The sequence below is a fragment of the Pinus tabuliformis genome, chromosome 7 (genome assembly GCF_031772625.1).
Source record: "Pinus tabuliformis cultivar Carrire ecotype Pingquan chromosome 7, CPIR1, whole genome shotgun sequence".
NCBI classification, from domain to species: domain Eukaryota; kingdom Viridiplantae; phylum Streptophyta; class Pinopsida; order Pinales; family Pinaceae; genus Pinus; species Pinus tabuliformis.
The window spans coordinates 354,773,320-354,795,830 of record NC_142293.1 but is presented as its reverse complement, the minus strand read 5'-3'; positions in this window follow the sequence as shown (position 1 = coordinate 354,795,830).

The following is a 22,511-nucleotide window of genomic DNA, read 5'->3' as shown; positions in this document are numbered from 1 at the left end:
GAGCGTACCCCCTGGGGTGCTTATTGGTGACCTAGCCCATAAGAATTAGGATGACGAGCTGAGAAAGGTGGTACCATTCAATTGTTAGTGCCAAAAAAATTCGGGCGGTCCCAAATTTCAAGTACATCAGATCGGTGCATGGTAGAAACTAGAGCTCAAGCTATGATCAATGAGAAGATCGACAAACTTGAACAAGCCTTGAAAGACATCCAAGACCAGCTGGCAACAATAACTACAACACTCTCTAAGGGCAAGGCAGAAGCCCTTGAGGAGGCGTATATTGGCAATGAACATAGTGAGGGTGAGTCTAGCCACTCTCTTCACCTCTAGGGCACCCACCAACAATCCCGTTCGCGACCACCCAAGATGGATATGCATAAGTTTGATGGTTCTCACCTAGCAACATGGATATCACAAATGGAGCAGTATTTCAATCTAAATTACATCTTGGATAATGAGACTCAGCTTATGGTGGGAAGCATGTACTTGGACAATGAAAGATGGCAATGGTGGCAATGGCATCAACGTTGCAATGGAAGTCCCTTGACTTGGAACACCTTCAAAAAAGCTCTTATAGAGTGCTTTGACCATGACTCTGCTTTTTTGGGTCGTCTCACTAAGCTTCGACAGACTGGCACAGTGGATGAATATATTACAGCCTTTGAAGCCTTAGCTTTCCGCACTATGGGTCTCTAAGATGAGTTCTACACGGAATGTTTTATAAGTGGTCTTAAAGAGGCAAACAAGCTCACGTCCGACTGCACCACCCTCCCACATGGTCAGAGGCTTGCAAGGTATCTCATAAATTTGAACGTGCGTTAGCGGCCTAGTCCAATTGCCCAAATTTCACCACCAAGGGTCGCCCCCCACAGGCTCACAACACTACTCAAACACTTAAGGTTCAAATGGTGTCACCTGCAGAAATGGCAGAAAGAAGAAAGCAGGGATTATGTTACTACTGTGATGAAAAATACTCCCCCGGTCATAAATGCAAGGAGCCCAAATTCTTTCAAATTGATGCTACTGATTATAGCTCATCGAAGGAAGCCCCACCACTTGAGGAACTTGAGGAGGAAGAAGAGGAAAACCAGAAGGACAATGTCCCTGATGAACCAGTTATTTTGTTGCATGTTTTGGCAGGGATTTCTTCACCTCAAACTCTCAAAATCAGAGGTTTTATTAAGCATTGGCTAGTAGTAGTCTTGATTAATAGTGGAAGTGCACATAATTTTATCCATAAAGGAGTCGTGAAAGTAGTGCATTGTTTTGTACAAGCAGTTTCTAACTTCCAAGTCCAAATTACGGATGGGGGAACAATGAAATGTGACAACCGCTGTGAAAATGTCAAACTTCAAATGGGGGATTATCAATTGAAGACCCACATGTTTGCCATACACATGGGAGGGTGCGACATTGTCCTCGGTGCTAAATGGCTTCGCACACTTGGGCCAATCACAATGGATTTCCAGGAGTTATATATGAGCTTTAAGCAGAACAACCACACACATACCCTCCGCGGACTCCAGGCGGGAGCTCCCTCTATCATCAGCTCACATAGGATGGAAAAATTGTTAAAAAAGGGCCATCATGGAGTTATAGCTCAATTTAATGCCATCCAGGCCTTTGAACCCAATTCTCTTCCAATTCATCCTGAGATGCAATAGATTTTAAATAACCATCTGCCAGTCTTTGACAAGCCTCATGAGCTTCCACCCTCGAGAGGGGAACATGATCATAGCATCACTTTGGTCCCAGGGGCCCAACCACCAAATGTGCACCCATATAGATATCCATTCGCCCAAAAGAATGAAATAGAAAAAATAATCAAGGAACTTTTGGAAGCAGGCGTCATTCATCCTAGCATTAGTCCTTATTCATCAACGGTGGTCATGGTGCTCAAGAAAGATGGGGAATGGCATATGTGTCCAGACTTTAGGGCCCTCAATAAGTTGACAGTCAAAGATAAATTTCCCATCCCGATTGTTGATGATTTGCTGGATGAACTAAATGGGGCTCAATTCTTCACTAAGCTAGATCTTCGCTCAGGCTACCACCAAATTTGCATGAAAGAAGTCGACATTCCAAAGACTACTTTCAGAACTCATGAAGGCCATTATGAGTTCCTGGTCATGCCATTCAGTCTTTGTAATGCCCCATCTACTTTTTAGAGCCTTATGAACCACCTCCTCAAACCACATCTCAGAAAATTTTTCCTTGTTTTCTTTGATGACATCCTCATCTATAGTCGCACTTGGGCCACACATCTTCAGCATGTAGATCTGCTCTTGCAACTGCTCCGCAAGCATAAATTATTTGTTAAGATGTCCAAGTGTTATTTTGGCATGGAAGAAGTTGAGTATTTGGGCCACATTGTGGGGCGTGAAGGTGTTAGGGTGGACCCCAAAAAGATTCAGGCAATGCAGGATTGGCCTCAACCTAAGACCTTGAAGAGCTTGAGAGGATTTTTGGGTCTCAAAGGCTACTATCACAAATTTGTCGGCAATTATGGTTTCATTGTGAATCCCCTCGCTCAACCCCTCAAGAAAAATTCATTCCTCTAGAATGATGAAGCACAATAGGCCTTTACAACTCTAAAAAATGCCATGTGTTCCACTCCAGTCTTAGCACTACTCGACTTCACCAAATCTTTTGTCATTGAATGTGATGCTTCAAGTATGGGTATTGGGGCAGTCTTAATGCAGGAAGGTTGACCCTTGGCCTTCATAAGCCATCAACTAAGTGGGAAGAATCTGGGACAATCTACCTATGAGAAGGAGATGATGGCCATCTTACATGCAGTAGATACTTGGCGACCTTACTTATTGGGGCGATGTTTCCAAATCCGTACAGACCATCACAGTCTTAAATATTTTTTGGAGTAATGCCTATCCTCACCACAACAAAATAAATGGCTCGCCAAAATGCTGGGATATGATTATGAGATCATTTACAAGAAAGGGCGCAAAAATATTGTTGCAGATGCATTATCTCGCCAATTTGAGGAGGAAAGTACCCTGCTCGCAATTTCCCTTTCCATTCCAGAATGGATTGAAGAGGCTCGCAGGGAATGGTTTTCACATCCCTGGCTCTCCCAACTCATTACTCAATCGCAGGCGGATCCAAATTCCACCAAGGTCTACTCGTGGCAGGATGAAATTCTTCGCTACAAGGACAGAGTCGTAATATCACCAACATCCACCCTCAAAAGCCACATTTTGGCGGAGTTGCACTCATCCCCCACTGTAGGACATTCAGGCTTTCAGAAGACGTATGATTGCACTAGAAGATCATTTTTTTGGACTGGCATGAAAAAGGACATTCTTACTTTTTTAGCAGAATGCGATGTCTGTTAGCACCACGAAGGGGAGACAGTCAAAGCACCAGGCACATTACAACCATTGCCCATCCTGACATCAATATGGACGGGGGTTTCTATGGATTTCATTACAAGTCTTCTAAAGTGAGGAAACAAGTCAGTCATCATGGTGGTTGTGGACCGACTTTCTAAGTATGCTCATTTTTGTGCCCTACCCCACCCTTTTACATTGACTTTGGTCGCTCAATCTTTCATGGATCAGATCTTCAAATTGCATGGCATGCGCACTTCTATTGTGTCTGATCGTGACCCGATCTTCACCAGTAATTTTTGGCAGGAACTCTTCGAGCTACAAGGTACTCAACTAAAACTCAGTACTTCCTATCATCCACAAATAGATGGTCAAACTGAAGCAATCAACAAATGTCTGGAAACCTACCTTAGGTGTTTCACTTCAGAAAAGCAACATCTTTGGGTACAGTGGTTACCACTAGCTGAATGGTGGTATAACAACAACTATCATGCCACCACCAAAGTGACTCCCTATGAAGCAGTTTATGGTCAACTCCCTCCTTCCCCTACTTCTTATATCAAGGGGTGCTCAAAGTTACAAGCAGTGGATCAACTCCTACAGAACCGCACAACTATGCTCACCCATCTTAGAGAGAATCTTCATCAAGCTCAAAACCGCATGAAGCAATAGGTAGATCAGCATCGCTCAGAATTCCAATTTCAAGAAGGGGATCAAGTATTTTTGAGGATGCAACCATATAAGCAAACATCACTCAAAGACAAGGGTTGTCAGAAACTATCTCCAAAATTCTACAGACCGTATCAAGTACTTCAGCACATTGGAGAAGTGGCCTACAAGCTAGCGTTGCCACCCACTGCAAAAATCCATCCAGTTTTCCATGTCTCATGCCTCAAGAAAGTGATTGGGAACAATTGTAGAATTCAAACCAATCTACCTGAATTGGATGAAGAAGGGTCAATTTGGCTCCAACCTGAACAGGTACTAGACACATGAGAACAACACCTGCATGGCTGCATGAAAAAGGAAGTCCTCATCAAGTGGAAAGACACCTCTTCGGAAGATGCAACCTGGGAACCAACCACTATTCTTCAGCAGTTTCCGCAACTTCAACCTTGAGGACAAGGCTATTCTTATGGGGGAGGGCATGTTAGGGTCCCACCCTAACCCCCTTATTTATGTAGTGGGATCGAGTCATAGTTATAGTTAAGTAAAGAGTCAATAAATCCCATATTAATAATTGTAAGTGGTTAACCCGCATTTAATGATGGGACCACAGTTAGTTGCAAATGGGCCATGATATTAGATAGATGGTATTAATAAGAACCATGGTATTGCTCCATGGTATTGCATGTATGAGTCATATATAAAGGATAGAGACTCCCTGCGAGGAGCATCGTGTCTTATTTTGTAATCGAGCTCTGCTCTATTGGAGGTTGCCCCCTCGAAGAGGCAAGTGAACATTGCTTTCTGAATAATAAAATACCTACTATTATTTCTCACTGTTCTATGTTCTGGGTATATTTCTGCGCATATTTGGTATTCTTGTATCGTCTTGTAGGTTAAGAGCATAACAGGCGGAGCCTCATCTGGAGTGGGTACATATGTTTTGTCATACCTTGGATGTTATACCAATGAATTGGTACTTGGAGACAAGCTCCACCATGACACTAAAGAATGCTATGTTTTGCGCCAAGGATTTTTGATGATGTTTATCTTTGAGGATGAGTTTGAATGTATTGATGAAGCGTTGTAGGAGGTCAAGGTAGCAATCTTCAGGATACTGTAGGATCCTCTCGATTTGATTCAACTCGATTGGACTACCCAACTGAGCCACACATTGAAGTGATACAATATGAATTTGAAGGACCACAATTTGAAGGACCGCAATTAGGGAATCTAGACATCAGCGCGCTGCTCAAAACTAGACGGGTGAACATTGGCATGGAAGCAGAGCCGAAGTTTCCAAATATTAAGGACTACTGGGATGATGCAACAGTAGATAAGGTCACCGAATTGCTCCGCAAATATCAGGATCTGTTCCCTACGAAATTTTCAGATTTGAAAGGGATAATAGGGGACATGGGTGTCATGAATATCACTTTAAAAATGGACACAAAGCTAGTTAAGAAAAGGCCTTACCGTGTCAACCCAAAGTATAAAGAAAGGGTCTGCTTGGAGTTGGATAAAATGCTTGTAGCAGGCATCATTGAAATAGTAGAGGAGTCTGATTAGGTAAGCGCAATGGTAGTTCAAGAAAATAAACATAAGGATGAGATACAGATATGCATAAATTTTAGGAAGTTTAATGATGTTTGTGTGCATGATCCTTTCCCCACTCCATTCATCGATGAGGTGCCGGATAATGTTGGTGACCAGGAAGCATATTTGTTTACTAATGGGTTCTCGGGGTACCATCAGATCAAGATCACATCAGAGTATAGAAGTAATATTACCTTCACGACCAGATGGGGATGATTCCTATATACTGTGATGCCTTTTGGGCTGAAGAACATGCCAACGATCTTCTCGCGCGTAGTCATCGCAGCGTTCAAAGATTTCATTCAAAAATTTCTAGAGGTATACTTTGATGATTGGACAGTGTTTGGCCTGGTAAAGCACCATGTGGCAAGTCTGCGCTTGATGCTGGATACATGCTGAAGGTACTAGATCACACTCAATCTAAAGAAATGTTTTTTCTATGTCCCTTTTGGGATCTTGCTGGGTCACGTGGTATGCAGACAAGGCTTGATGGTAGACCCTCTAAAGATCACGATTATAATCAATTTAGAGGCACCAAGAAGTGTGAAACAACTACGTGCAACATTGGGGCATAGAAAGTTCATCAAAAGCTATTCCCAGATTACCACACCGATGGAGAAACTTTAAAAAAAAGATGTTACATTCTACTGGAATGAAGAATGTCACAGGAGCCTGGATGTGCTAAAATAGAAAATGGTCATCACGCTGATCTTAGTCTTCCCGGATTGGAAGAAGGAATTTAATGTGCATGTGGACGTGTCATGTATTACATTAGGAGCAGTACTGACATAGGCCGGTGAGGGAGAATTGGATCATCCTATAGCATTCACAAGTAGGAAATTATCTAAAGCTGAGAAGAATTATTCAACAACAGAGCGTGAAGGTCTGGCTATGGTATACGCGCTCTAGAAGTTCAGGCACTACTTGTTAAGCGGACACTTTAAGATGTATACAGACCATTCTGCATTGAAGTACTTGGTGAACAAGCCTGTGTTGGGGGGGAAATATGCAGATGGTTGTTGTTGTTTCAGGAATATGATTTTGAGGTTATTGTGAAACCAGGATGATTGAATGCTAGACCAGATCATTTGTCGCGCATTGAAACAGGAGAGGAGCCTACTAATTTGGAGGAAGGACTACCTGATGCACAACTCTTTGCGGTGCGCATCGTGGAAAGTCACTTTGAAGATATTATACACTTCCTGACGATGGAAACAACTCCAGAAGGATATACTAGCCAACAAAAGAAGGAATTGGTGGTGTGCGTGGCATAATTTTCTGTCATTGCAGGACACTTGTATAAAATGAGATTAGATGAAATACTACGACATTATGTGCCAGAATTTGAATGAAACAACATCCTCACTGATGCTCATGGAGGAGTCACAGGAGGACATTATGCGGGAAAAGAAATATTGCAGAAGATTCTATGCGCTAGGTTGTTGTGGCCGACACTGCATAAGGATTCAAAAGCATATTGTAGGGCAAGCGATGCATGCCAAAGGACTAGCAGACCATCGCAGAGGGATGATTTGCCTCTGAATCCATAGATATCATTACAACCATTAAAGAAGTGGGCGATTGAATTTGTAGGACCAATTCAACCTCCAGGAAAGAAGACGGGTGCGTGGTACATCATCACCACGACTAAATATTTGACCAGATGGGCGGAGGCGCATCTTGTGAAGGACTATACAAGTGCAACAACAAAAAAATTGATCTTTGAGTACACACTGAAGAGGTTTGTTTTTTTGAAAATTTTGATGAGTGATCGTGGTATGCATTTTCTTAATGAAACGATCAACGTGTTGACGGAGGAATTTCAGGTCTACCATTAGAAGAGTATGCCATATCACCTATAGGCTAATGGAATGGTAGAAGCATTTAATAAGATATTGGAGAGTGCACTGACGAAGGTTTGCAATGCACAAAGAAATGACTGGGATGTGCGCGTACCTGTGGTGCTATGGGCTTATAGAAAAACTTGTAAGAAGATGATTGGACAAACACCTTTTAGGCTGGTTTATGGCGTTGAAGCTGTGATGCCAATGGAATACATTGTACCTAGTCTACGCATAGCAACATTCATAGGAATGGTGGAGCGCAGAGCCCTAGAAGGAAGGCTCGTGCAACTGAAAGAATAAGAAGAAGATATGTTTTTGGCTAGATTCCATCAGCAAGTTCAAAAGGAGTGCGAAAAGGCATGGCACGATTGGCACATCAAACTGCGCACCTTCAAGGAAAATGATTTAGTGTTATTATATGACATCAAGTTTGATAAATTTCCAGGAAAATTTCGAATGCATTGGCTAGGGCCCTATGTCATCAAGGAGATTATTGATGGTGGAGCAGTTCAGTGGGTGAAGTTGAATGGAGAGCCATTTCTAGGGAAGGTTAATGGTAGCCGATTGAAGCCATACATTGGGGATCCAGCTAGATGACTATATGGTGGAAGCACAGTCTTAACACTCCAGGCAGCTGAAAAGAGGCGCAGGACTATAAACTACACTACCTGGTTTTAGAGCTGCGCGATTGGGGAACTACGTGGAATGGAGGGTCCTCACAGTGTTAGCAGAAGCCCGAAGGGAGCTGTGCTATTGAAGGAGAGACCATGCAGGGTAGCCAGAAAGTAACCGTTATGGTTACCGTTCATGATTGACAGTGGGAAAATGACTAAATGGAGTGGAGGGGCGGTAATTAAGTCAAAATTTAAGAGCAATATCTTTGGAAATCTACTTCCACTCTAGAATTTATGAACAAATTTTGGGGGGAAAGGTCGGATTCAAATTCGAAATTGCTTATAAATTACAAATGGCCGCCCAATGAAAATTACTTTGCATTTTGAGAATTGAGGTGTTGAGCTATCAAGCATGCATGAACCTTGACTATTTCGAGGCTTTAGTAGCAAGTTCAATGTTTGAGGAGGTGCAAGACTATAAACTACATTGCCCGGGTTGTACAATTGTGTGATTGGGGAACTGTGTGGAACGGAGGGTCGTCACAGTGTCAACAAAAGTGTGAAGGGAGATGTGCTATTGAAGGACAGACCACGTAGGGCAGCTAGAAAGTAACTGTTATGGTCACTGTTCATGATTTGACAATGGAAAAATGGCTAATGGAGCGGGGGGGCAGCAATTAAGTCATAATTTAAGGGAAAGATCTTTGAAAATCTACTGCCACTCTAGAATTTATGAACAGATTTTGGGGGAATGGTTGGATTCAAATTCGAAATTTGCTATAAATTACATATGGCTGCCCAATGAAAAACACTTGGCATTTTGAGAATTGAGGTGTTGAGCTATTAGGCGCGCATGAACCTTGACTATTTCAAGGCTATAGTAGCAAGTTCAGTGTTTGAGGAGACACGAGACTATAAACTACACTGCCCAGGTTGTAGAGCTGCGCGATTGGCGAACTGCATAGAATGGAGGGTTGTCATAGTGTCAACAGAAGCACGAAGGGAGCTACGCTATTGAAGGACAGACCATGCAGGGCAGCCAGAAAGTAACCAATATGGTCACTGTTCATGATTTGACAGTGGGAAAATGGCTAAATGGAGCGGGGGGGGGGGGGGGGGGGGGTGGCAATTAAGTCGAAATTTAAGAGAAATATCTTTGAAAATCTGCTGCCCCTCTAGCAGTTATGAACAGATTTTGGGGAGAATGGTCGGATTCACATTTGAAATTGCCTATAAATTACAGATGGCCGCCCAACGAAAAACACTTGGCATTTTGAGAATTGAGGTGTTGAGCTATCAAGCACACATGAACCTTGACTATTTCGAAGCCTTAGTAGCAAGTTCAGTGTTTGAGAAATTGTCGAAGGAAACTCAGGAGCTCTTAACTGGCATCATGTCGGCACTCGTGGAGACCGCAAGTGTCGGAGAAGCGATGGAAGCTGAGGGAGCTGTCGTGGAGGTAGCGAGTGTAGAGGTACCTGCAGAAGTACCCAAATTTATGAGGTCACTTAGGCTGATGCCTACGCTGACCAGAGAGGGTCCAAAACCAAATAAGAATAACCACAAAGTGGCACAACCAGTGCGCGTGTCACCTAGAAAACACCCATAGAAAGAAAAGCCCACTACACAGGAGAAGGGCAAGGTAGTAGACCTAGAACCTGACGAGGACATAAAATACTTCAATATGGGCGTGGAATACATTTACGTGGGGGCATAAGACATTGACGTTGAGGGGGAAGACCCTATCTCCAAGCTGCCAGCATATGTCCCTCTGCGCCGAGGCAAGGTGAAGGTCCCAAAGGACCTCGATGAGAGAAAAATCACACTTTTCACACCATTTCTACTAGACAAGATCACATTTGAAGGTCTACGCCTGGCGCGCATCCCCCATTTAAAGCTAGAGGATTGGGATTTGGCAGATACAGAGCGCTTTCCCTAGTTGGTGACTGATACATTCATGCATCGCATCTTCTATAATGACTCTAGTGTGACCACGCTAGAGCCGAGACAGTGGATAAAAGGGTGGACAGGGCAGGACTGTTGAACTTGCTATGGGTGCTGCATTACAACCGCACACCCATAACTTTGATAGTGATCAACCAACTGTTATGCTTAGTGCACGATGGGTGACTGTGGTTAGGGGAACCGATACCAATCACTAACATGCTGATCCATAGAATCACTTTGCTCCCACATTCAGGCTTGAATCCGACCATGGAATTTGGTGGAAAGATGGGAGAGCATGACCTCGCTGAACGAATGACAGACAGGTTCAAGCTTTCCAAGAATCCGAGCGACAACTCTATTTCTAGCATAACCGACCCCGCGGTTAAAGTAGCCACTCAGATCCTGGCGAGGAAAATAATGAGGAAGTGTTGCGTAGATGAAGTGCTGCACCGGTTGTGTCTTTAGTGGCCTAGTGCATGGAGGGCATACAATTTAATCACTACCTTTGCAGCAAGTTCCTCGTGAACTATAGAGAAGTGCAAGACCAAAGCAAGACCTTCCATTATGCATGGCTGCTGCTGTCAATTGTACTAGTTACGTGGGATTTACCGGAGGACAGTCAGTTTCCTCCAATTGAAGCAGAGCTGCCAGAAGCAACGAAGTTCTCTTCACTTTGGGTCACGAAGGACCCCAAAAGGATCAAGGATAGTAAGATATTTTGGATCATCATGGAATCAAGCATCCATGATACAATCAATCGTAAGCCATGGCTCTCACCAACTGTCTTTGAACCATTGTCCAAATATGTGGAGTTTAAGGCGAACTTCCATTGCATTTCCATCAGAGCCTGGAAGGACCCTGGGAAAAAATGGTATGATCTTCCATACCTGGTGACGAATGATTCAATCACTGCGGTCTTTGAGTGTTGGTCGATAGAGTGGTGCATGACGTCAAACTTATTAGTTAGGTCTAGTAAGTCTGTTGCGAAGAAAAAGAAGGAAGAGGCCAAGTTAAAGATGGAGCAGTTGGCTAAAATAAGGAGGAAGGAAGTCGAGGATAAAGCCAAAGCAGAGTGCGCTGCCAAAAAGCAGCTATAAAGGGAGGAAGAAGAGGAAGAGCATGATTCTGATAGGAGTTAGAAGTCACCTTCTCCATAGAAAGAGGAGGAGGAGTAGCACTCATAATAGGGAGGAGCCGACCCAGATACTACTTCATTTTGGGTTATGTGCACAAGGGAGCAAGAGAAAGTTCGACCGTGGAAGAAGTCCAAGGCCAGCAAATCATCCCTTGACCCAATCACCTTGACAGAGGGTGATTTGAATGACATTAGCGATACAGTTTGGGACGCGACTACGGAACTTCTGCAACAGTTTGAGCAGCAACAAAAATAGGCCTTGGTCGCCATTCAAACAGGTTTGCGTGAGCTGCAGATCCAAGCTACTCAGGTGTAGACCAATGTAGGGCGGGACAACGTGGTGTCGAGAAGTTTGGCGCCTAGAACCTCAGATGCAGCAGAGATGGTCCACTCAATGGATCTCCGGGCCATCATGTTGCCGGATGGAGCATTGACCGCAGAAACAGAGGCTGACAGGGCCACTTTCAACGCTCTCAAGAAAGTTGGGTTAAACTTGGTTGTGCTTCCAAGTGAAGCCCTTCACACCCTGCAAGATGGTGTGATCGTGGAACTTCGGGCTTGGGAACAATGTGCCTTGAATGTTATCAGCGAGAAAAAGGTGAAAAATGCCTAGATGTTTGTAGAAAAGAAATCCGTGATTGATCTTCTTAAGAAGGTCATAGAGAAGAATGAGCACACAATAGTTGTGGTGGATGAGGCATGTCAGACTATTCCAGAGTTGAACATCCCAAAAGATGTGCTAGTCGATGCAAGAATCCAGAAGCTTGCTGCAGGTGTGAACGACGCAAAAATAGAGCTGGCTAAGGTTCAATTTGAACTGAACCTTAAGATCACAGAACTTGAGTTGAGGGCCCAACCTTCGACTCCACCAGAAGTTAGAGAGAAGCGCGAGACCACTGTCAAAGATGCTGTTATAGCTGTCAATACCATAGTGAAGGATTGCATTACGCTCTTTGAGCAAGAGCTCGAAGTAGTTACTAGTCTGCAGGAAGATCCCAACCTGCAGAGGCTAGAAACCGAGGCACGGGAACTGCAATAGAGGTACGAAGAAGTTAAAGTGACGATGCGCACCATCGCCATCACGCAGAGGTTGGCGAAGCTGTAGGAAGCAAAGGCACTCAAGGAATAGGTGGACACAACACAATGCAAAGAGGCAGTATTGAAGGTCAGGCTGGGGACTTGACTAGATGAAGCATATGTGCTCACGACCAACATTTAAGGAAAACTGGCTAGTCTGCAAGAAACACAACAGAAGATACAGGTGGACAATGTAGAAACAACAACGAAGTAGCTGGTAGAGTAGGTGAAGAAGGTGGCGCGCAGTGTACCGCCAAGGTTGCAATAGTCCAAGTAGATCTGGGAGGTCTTCGCGACAAGATCTCCGCACCGACCGAGTGACTCTGAGCGAGTCACCAGATTTGTGTTGGGGGCCTATTGGGAACAGGTCCCCTAGGGTCAATTTTAGGGTTAAAATACCAAGTTTTGTATAAATAATGTAAAGTCTCCGCATTTTGTGGTCGTGGAGTGGGAAGATGTAAAGAGTCAAAAAGCGTTTCTGACCTTAATTTAGGTAACTTGTGTCGGCTTTATGAGATCCACCCTTGGTCTGCGGACCATGGGAATGTATAAAAAAGGAGAGTATTAGATGAGTCTAAGTAGTTATTAGTAAGTTTTTGGACAATTAATACATGTAATGGGTCTGTGAGAGCTAAGAGTGAAGAGTCTTAGCGTAGGACAGAGGCTTCGTAGCTGTGTGCACAGAGGCCTAGGGTAGAAGTCCGCAACTGTGTGGCGGACCCCTGTAGTTGTGTGTATAGGGAAGTTAGAGTCTGTACTGAAGAACTGAACCATAAAAAAAGATAGTTATTCTAGAAATACCTGTGTGTGAGCTATTTTACTTCTGTTATGAATGTATGCAGTTACATTATGTTGAATACCGAGTTTATCATTTAATGCTGTATTGATGCGTGAATCTATGTGTTTTACTTTATCATATGAACACAAATAAGAATATCTATTTACACGAAGATAATCCTAATGCATGTTGAAGTTATCTAATACTTAAGCTAATCTGGGTAGACATAGAAGTAAGGGTAATTACAGAGGTGCGTAAGCATCTGAATTTCCTGTTTAGGGTACGCGAAGGACGATCGCAGACCTTCACGAAGGTCTCGAAGATGAATAAGAGAAGTGTATTGATAAGCCCTAAAGGGCTTATCGGTCTGTGCGAAGGAAGGGTTAGGGTATAAAACAACATCACAACTATCTCAGGGTGCGGAAACTTGGTTCCTGCATCCCCCCATACTGCTTCGAGTGAGACTTCAGTTTGCGCTCCACGAATTGATGCTGAAAGGGCCAGTAATGTAGGGTTTTTCTTGGCTAATTAAAGCTGAACCTGGGTCAAGGCCCATCAAGCCAAAATATATCAAATCTTTGTTTATACTTGTTTTTTTTCTCTTGCAAACATTATTTAATTCTTTCTTGCAACTCTTGCATGCTTGCTTTGAAGTCTTCATCATCAACACTATTTAATTCCCGTTTTCTAAAATTTTTTAACTCATAAATTCCTCTTGGATTCATTCCATACAAAACCTGAAATATACTCATCCATGTGCTTCCATTAGGTGAATCATTATATACAAATTCAACCTGAGTAAGTACTTGATCTCACTATTTCAGATTCTCACCTACCAAACTTCTCAAGGTATTTCCTAAGATATTATTTACCACCTCTATTTTTGCATAAGTCCGTGGATGGTATGTGAACTTAAATTTAAGTTAGTTACTAATTTATTCAATAGTGTTCTCCAAAAACGGCTTACAAATATTGTGTCTCTATCTAAAACAATAATTTTAGGAAAACCATGAAACCTTACAATCTCTCTAAAGAATAAATTTGTAACATTGGTTGCATCACTAGTCTTTGTATAAGCTATGAAATGTGTCATGTTTGAAAATCTATCCACCACAACAAAAATAGAATTGTTACCTCTTTGAGTTTGAGGAAACCCCAAAACAAAATACATACTTATAGAGTCCCATAGTCTGCTTGGAATTGTTTATTAAAATAAAAAATCCCTATGAAAACTCTGTTTGTTAGAAGAAAAGTAGGAACATGTCTCTAGAATAATGAATCGAATTTGGCCCAGGTGGCAAGTTATGTAAAGAGATATTTTCTTTATAAATAAGTATATTTGCAACTCTAAGGAGGATGGATGGAGAATGTGAAGAACTGACCTTTTGTAATATTTTTATCTTTTAATAGAAAATATGCAGCAACTCTGTTTTTGTACTTGAGATTCATGTCATGGATTTTATGGGTTTTTATCATATTGTTTCAAGTTTTACATAGTATCTTGATTACTTGGAAATATGTCAAACTGCTCCAATTTCCTTCATTTATTGTGTATGACTGCAAGTGTTCTTTTTTATCATTTTCAAAGCCATAGATGCCTCAACTTCCATTAAACATTGTTGTTGATCATAATTTGTTTTAATTTGACTCCATGCCCAATGGTGGCAGTCATCACATTTTTCTTCACCTACAAAATCACAAAAAGAGATCAGAGTTAGTCATCTGAATTTTGAGTTTATCACAATCATTTATAAATATTTTGAGAGAGCCCTCTCAGATTGGAAGGACTAACTTCCAGTCAAAAGTTGGTTTGAAATAGTTACACTTGGTTGAAGGTTGATACAGCCCAACCCTTTCTAGCCCAGTGATAACATTTTCAATGGCTTATATAAACCTGTATTCCAACTGCTTCCTTTGGCATGCTGAGATATTATGCACCTTTCAACAAACATCTTCACATAAACTTGCATACTTGGTCAAGAAAAAAAAATTCAACAAAGAAAATGTTTTATCCTACCAAAAGTGTCTTGACAATCGCCCATTATGCTTTTCCTTTATCAAATTGTCTCTCATTGAGTATTTTGGTATGCAAAATTTGTTAGACTTGAACATCAACCCTTCTTGAATCATGTACATCAACCACTGAGTTATGTTCTCACTAATTGAATTTTCACATGCTACATATGCATCCTTCAAACTTACATCACCTTTGTACATCTCTTTTAGCTCAAAAAACCCCAAAACATTAACTTGAAATTAATTTTAGAATTAAACAATGCTACTCAATGCATCAATTACCTTGTTTGATGAACCATTTGTGTTCTTAGTTACAAATGTAAAATTTTACAAAAATTCTACCCACATAGCATGTCCTTGATTCAATTTGTTTGACTGTTGATAAACTGCAAAGCATGTTTGTCAATATACAAAACAAATTGCTTGGACAAAAGATAGTGTATCCATTTGTTTAATTCTTGAACTATGGCATATGATTCCCTATCATAAGAAGACTATTTCTATTTTTTCATTAAGTTTCTCACTAAAATAGGCAATCGGTCTTCCCTCTTGGCTTAAGAGAGCTCCAAAAATAGTTCCACTTGCATCTGCCTCAACTTCAAAAAATATATTAAAATATGATAGGGCCAAGATAGTTTGTTATGTTATATTTTTCTTTAGCAATTTGAAATTTTGGTTAGCTACTACAATCCATTTGAATGGCTGTTTTCTTTATTTAATAGTCTCTAAAATAGGATAAAAAATGCTACTAAAGTTCTTGATAAACTTTCTATAAAAATCTTTCTAGACCATGAAAAATTCTCACCTAAAAGACATTCTTTGGAACATGTGAATTAATGATCACTTTAACTTTTTCCTGATCCATCTCTAAACCATCTTAATAAATCACAAAACGCAGGTATACAAATTCCTTCTTCATAAAACTACATTTATTCAAATTAATCAATAATTTATCTCTCTGTAAGGTATTTAAAACTAACCTAAGATGTCTCAAATTCTCCTTCTTTGTTTCATTGTGTTGGCAATGTGTTGTCATTGATGTCAAGTTATGTCACATCATTGATGTCAAGGTTAAGGGGAGTCATATCTTGGTAGTGGAAGGTCAAAATAGGTTGATGGAATGAAATTTTGGTGTTTCCACAAAGTTTCCACATGGAACAAACTTTGGTGGCCAATGGAACGAAATTTGGAATTTACACAATGCACTTGGAATGAAATTTGGTGTTTTCTAGGTAGAGTCCAATATAAAGCCCAAGTGGGGTGCACTTTTGGTGTATGAGTCATTGAATGGTGCAGTATATGAAATAATAGAAAAAACCTTTATAGCTAAAATTAGTTTATTTTCTGAAAAATTGAAGTATTTTAATCTTGCTTTCTATTCAATGATTAAAGTTTGATTAGCCACACCAAACCTATTTAGTGAGATGAAGAATATTTAACATTAGATACTAGTCATTAATCCATGATTAATGATTAGTAAGCCATGATTAGAAAGTGACTTGGTAGGTGATGTAGCAATGATGGGTCTCGTTTCGGAGCACAAGGCACCAAAATTAATTTATATATATAAAAACCAAGGCTAGTATATGGTATGGTGTGGTTGAAATAATGTGGAAAATAACGTAGCAGTATAAACATATGGCAAACAACAATTGGTTCATGGTGGCTTGATGTGGCATACCTTGAGGTCTTGGGAATCATGCTAGGACCATGTTTAGCAAAGTTTTCCCATGTGTTTTGTTTTGGATGAAAAGTTTAGAAACTAAGTTTATGGGCCACAAATCACATATCTAAATTCTTAGCCCTTATGGGCCCCATGAAAGGGTACTTGAGTACCAGAATGGATGACATGTTAGAACCTACAATATGCATTGATCTAGTGTGATGGGGAAAAATAGTCAATTACAGGGAAGAATGAAGAAGTGCATCAAATGAAGTTTTTCCTACTATGTCTAGTGACCATACCAGTACTAGGATGTTTGAGAGAGGAGTATAAAGTGTATGTTATCTGGTATAAGTGCTAAAGGCTCCAACAATTCCAATTCTACCAAAGGTTATGGCCACATAGGCTTTAAATGGGATATGAGCCTAGGCACATATCACCTATAGTTCAACGTAATATGTAAGTGCTAGGTCATAACACCAGGTTATAAGGTTCCCAGGTTTAGCACCCAAACATTGGGAGATTTCAACGCACCTCCAATATAGTGCGTTCCTAATATGATAGGCCCATGTTCATGTACATGGGCATATGTGAATCACATGAGTGGTATAAGGTTGGACAGAAGGGAGTGATAATTTGAACTACACCATGTAGGTAACGATAAACATAAGATCGACACCATGAGAAGCAGAAGGAGCATAATAGTTTGATACGTAAGAAGAGTAGTGACCCCGTCAATTAACATAAGCATGGGTCAATACCATTGATTGATACCCATGGTAAAGAGAGGTCATAATCTATAAATGCAAAGAAATATAATTGAAATTGTGGTTGATACTATGCATATGTTAAGAGGGTGAGTGCTTAGGAGAGAATAACTAAACTGAGTGAGACTAAGAGAGCCACAATAGACCAAGTGAAGGAACAGACAAAGGCTAGAACATAGTGCCAAATAAGTGATATGAGTAGTGATTAATTCTTATAATAGATCAATATTGTAGTTAATAAAGTGCATTAGTAGAACAAAAAACAAAGAGTAGAGTATAAAGTGTTGAATAGATCAAAGTTGGAGTTATGTGTAGAACTATAGAGGAGTGAGTAGAGTGCAGAGTTAAGAAGAACAAGGTATAACAAAAAAAATAATCATTACTAATTATGTGACAAGTGTCTCTTTTAGGTTGGTGCCTGTAAAATAAGGAGATAGGTGTATCCTTTAGGTTGGTGCCTATGAAATATTATTACAAATAAGTTTTGTGGTTTTCTCCCTTTAAGGGTTTCCATGTATATCTAGTGTTCTCATTTGTTTCTTGTATAATTGATGCTTATAAGGCTTAAATAATTTTAGATTTTTAAATTAACCATTACAATAATTGACCCTCCCTCTCAATATAATAATAGTTCAATATATTTTATATCAATATAGTCTATAAAAATATTTCTAGTAAATTCTTTTAAAACCTCATTCATTAGTCTCATGAAAGTGCTAGTGGAATTTGTGACACCAAAAGGTGTCACTAACCATTCATACAACCCATGGTTTATTTTGAAGGCTATATTCCATTCATCCCCTTCTCTAATCCTAATATGATGGTATCCACTCTTTATATCAATTTTAGAGAAATACTTGGCACCACTTAAAAAGTCAATTAAATCATCAATGCATGGAATTGGAAATATGTACCTAATTGTAATTTTATTGATGGGCCTGGAATCAATATACATTTTGCATCCTCCATCCTTCCTTGGGATAAACTCTATAGGAACAACACATGGACTCAAACCCTCCTTGATGAGACCCTTATCCAATAGCTTTTGCACTTGTCTCTTAACTTCTTCATTCTATTGTGGATTCGTTTTGTATGCTTCTTTATTTGGAAGAATTTATCTAGGAAATAAGTCTATATTATGACTAATTCTTCTAATAGGAGGTAAATTACTTGTCAACTCATAAAAAATGATATCAACAAAATCATCCAACAAAACTTTTTCTTCTTTAGGAAAATCATATAATCTTGTGTCAACAAGAATTACTTTGGGTTTTCCAACCAAAGAAAAACATACTTCTTCTTTCTTGACTTCTTGCAATAGCTCCTTTCAACTCATTAACAACACACTAGGACCATTTTTTTCTTTTTCTCCTTCATCTTGCAATGGAAGCAAGACATATTTTTGGCCATTCTTCTCAAGTGTATAGTTTTTCCTCCTAGCCTTTCTATCGTACTACCATAGTCTTCCCAACAAAATATGACATACATCCATGGGACTTATGTTACATAATACCTGTTATAGACATTTTTGTGCACTGCAACCCCAATCATAAATGTCCATAAACCAAGGGCTCTTAAGTCCCTAAAAGTGTTGTTCCAACCTCTAAAAGAACAAGGTCAATTGATTACATCTTCTCCCAGAAGTTCTCCATAAAAAAACTGCTCAGAACTGGTCAAAACTGGACCATCTCACCTGCTCCATGGTCAAAGTGCGCTGCATCCTACCTAAATACACACGGGCGGTGCGATGCATCTTGAAAAGCCCTTCTATGGGGTGCGATGGGCGAGAGTGGACAAATGGCAGGGTCAATATGCAAGGTGGAGGATCATGGAATCTTCTAGAAACTTCTCCTGTGACACTTGCCTCTCTGCATTCGCCCAGGGATGAGTAAGAGATCATCAATCTCCAAGTGGAATCAAGAACTATTAGAGAGAGGACACTAATCAAATCTCAAAAGCTGACTCACACCCTTGCAAACATCTATATATGGATCCCTCATCCCAGAGATCCAGAGGCTGGAATTTGGTATCTTGTAAGGAAGCGTTGTTGGTTTCTTGGTGCAACATCATAGTGTTGGGTGATATAAGCTTTTCATGAGGTGAAGAAGGGCTTTCTTGCTGAGAGGATGATGCTGGGTCAGAATAATTGGTTGTAATCCTCTTTGCTTTTCTTGATTATCAATAAATCTATTCAAGTTTTCCTCCACATTATTGTATGATCGATGATATATGCATTTGTGTGGTCAATATATATCTGGTCCTATGTTTTTTATGATAATAGATCTATGTTCTTGGATAGTGTTATGCTGCTTTGATTCTACAGGTGCTCTTTGAAGCTGGGTAGACAAGGAAGCTAGTGGCAAGGATCTATCAGAAGGGAGAGGAATCAAGCAAGGAACCAAGCGAAAGATAGAGGTTGGTCTCCTTTATTCCCTTCTTATCTATTTATCATAAAGGAAAATGAAAGTAGTTTTAGTTTGTTTATTTCTAAGGTAGCTACCAACCTTAGTGGGACTAGCAGCTCTGCATAGACACTAGATTTCCCGCTAACAAAATGGCGACTCCGCTGGGGAGCGAATAGATTGCTTTTTTATCTACATTTGTTTACTTTATAAACTTACAGACGGATCCTGAAGTTAAGCCAGCTAGCCTTTGAACTGCATTTGCTATGCAAGTGCAAAGTAGATCAATGTTGCTTCAGTCTATCTCCGGGTTTTGTTTATGAATTGAACAATTGATTTACAAGCTCTCTAATTGCCTTTGTGGTGGCTCTAGTAACCTCTTTAGATCTACCCCTGTGATTGATTTACTGATTACCACTTGCTTGGCCTAAATCCCTAAACTGAGCTGCAAACTGTGACCCGGTGTTATCACTCAGGTTGTCCCCCAGGTCGGAGTGAAGGGATACGGCCGAGGTAACCACAAACCAACTTTGGACTGCAGGTTCTAGCCCACTTGCAGTCAGAGAGGGCTCTCTCTTTATGATTTAGCTTTGTTGATGATGATTTAAGGCTAGCTATTGAGTTCAGGGATTTTTGTTTGTGTTTTGGTGGGAAGATTGATGTTTTCAAGTAAAGAGGCAAGTGTAGTGTGAAAGTTTCAAACCATTGGGCATGGAGTCAAGGAAGTAAGACTGCTGGTGCGTTTTCTTGGTCACAGGAGGAATAGGGAGCAAGGTAGCTGCACATGGAACAATTTTTCAAGTTTAAAGGATGAAAAGAATGCTAAAGAAGGAGAGGCAATCAAGAATCTCTCAATCAGCTTAACAGAGAAGGGTGAACGAGCTCTATTTAGGGGTAGTAAAGAATCCCTAGATAACTGTCAAACACATGTGAATTAGAGTAAATATGAGCCACAGGGAATTCATATTCATGTCCAGTTCAGTTCAGATGAAAAAACATAAAGAAACAACAGACATTGAGCTTAGAGTGCATTTAAACAAGTTCTAAGCTAATCTTTCTTTCTGCTATTTAGATGGCGAAATGATGAAAACAGAGGTAAGAAGCACTTATTGAGCCATGTTGCAGCACAAGGATTCCATCATTCAGTCTCCGGAGACCATTAACAACACATCAGACAGTCATTCCTCCAATATCTTCAGCAATCTTTGATTAAAGAAAAATATCAGACATACAGTGCGAGTCTCTAATGAAAAAGTTATCAATCGACCAACCCTTGAAACAATACAGAGGGTGGTATATATAGGGAAAATTCTCCAAAATTGTTTATTACATCTGTGACCTAAACAGGTTTGAAAGTAAATGATTACTTTTAACCTAACCCTATCAGCAATAAATGCAAGAAAATATCTATGGGCTGCGCTGAGGGTAGCCGTATCAAAACTGAATTAATGCGTTGTCCTCGGTGGCTTGGTGCAGTGCTTCTGCAATAACTGCGCATGGACTTCTGCTCCATTGTGGTTCGGTGGCTTTAAATGCTTTAATTGTGATTTGAGAGCTGGGATGGGCTTACACCTCCTGATTTGACTTTGCTGGAGGTCATTTAATGTAGACCTGCTTTGGGAACTGAAGACTTCCATTAAAAATTTAACTGATACTCTTTGCCGCTTCGTCTTTCCTCTGATACTCTTTGACAAATGAATCGGGCCGGTTCTCTCCTTCACTGTGGGTCAAATCAAAACTTAATGGCCGCTGTTCGGCCCTCTGTTTTCTTTAGAACTGTCTTTTGATCCTTTCTGCATGCCTCGCGAAGAAAAATGGGTCATTCGGTGCCTTTTGGGCTTGCTGGGGGCTGTGCAACTAGGGATTTTCCATTTCGGCTCTTTTCACGTAGCCATGCGTGATTAGCGTTAGGCATGAAAAACTGCCTCAGAATTTGAATCTGGGCTTCCTAAGCACGATTTTCGCCTTTCGCCTCAAATTTGATGATGATGTCAGCATGACGTCAGCAGGTGGGGCCATGGTACGGTGGATGACGTGGCGGGATGACGTCAGCATGATGACGTCAGCACGTACGGAGGTGACGTGGCAGTACGGTAAAGGGACACGGTGGCAGTGATGTGGCAGGGTGACTCGGCGGTACGGTGGCAGGAGGCCACGCAGGCAGATGACGCAGCAGTATGACGTGGGGCTTACGTCACCCAGAGGAGAGCGGTTTGTGGTTTCTGGGCGCACCGCCTTGGAGCAAAGGTGGTTTCGGGGAGGGGGGCTCCGCCACGCCTGGGAAGGTGACGCGTGGCGGGAGTACAGCGGCAATACCGCCCATCTCTCGGACGCTAACCCTCGGGCTCTTGGCGTATGGGAAGGCCCGCCCACTGTAGATCTCGAGCGGGCCAGATCTGACGGCTGGCGGCAAGGAAGATACGGCAGAGGGTTAAGGGACAGGGCGCGAGAATATGCAAATCTTCATACGGCGCGGCGGGGGGGTTTAAAAACTTTAAAAAATGGGTTTTGGGTTATGTACGAACGAGCGGGTTAATATATTTACACTTGGAACTTAGGCATCAGGGCGAAACAATGGGTTTTTGAGGGTTAGGACTAGGGGTAAAAGGTTGTTAGTATGACCAGGTGTCAAACTAACTCCTGTTAAGACTCGGATGGC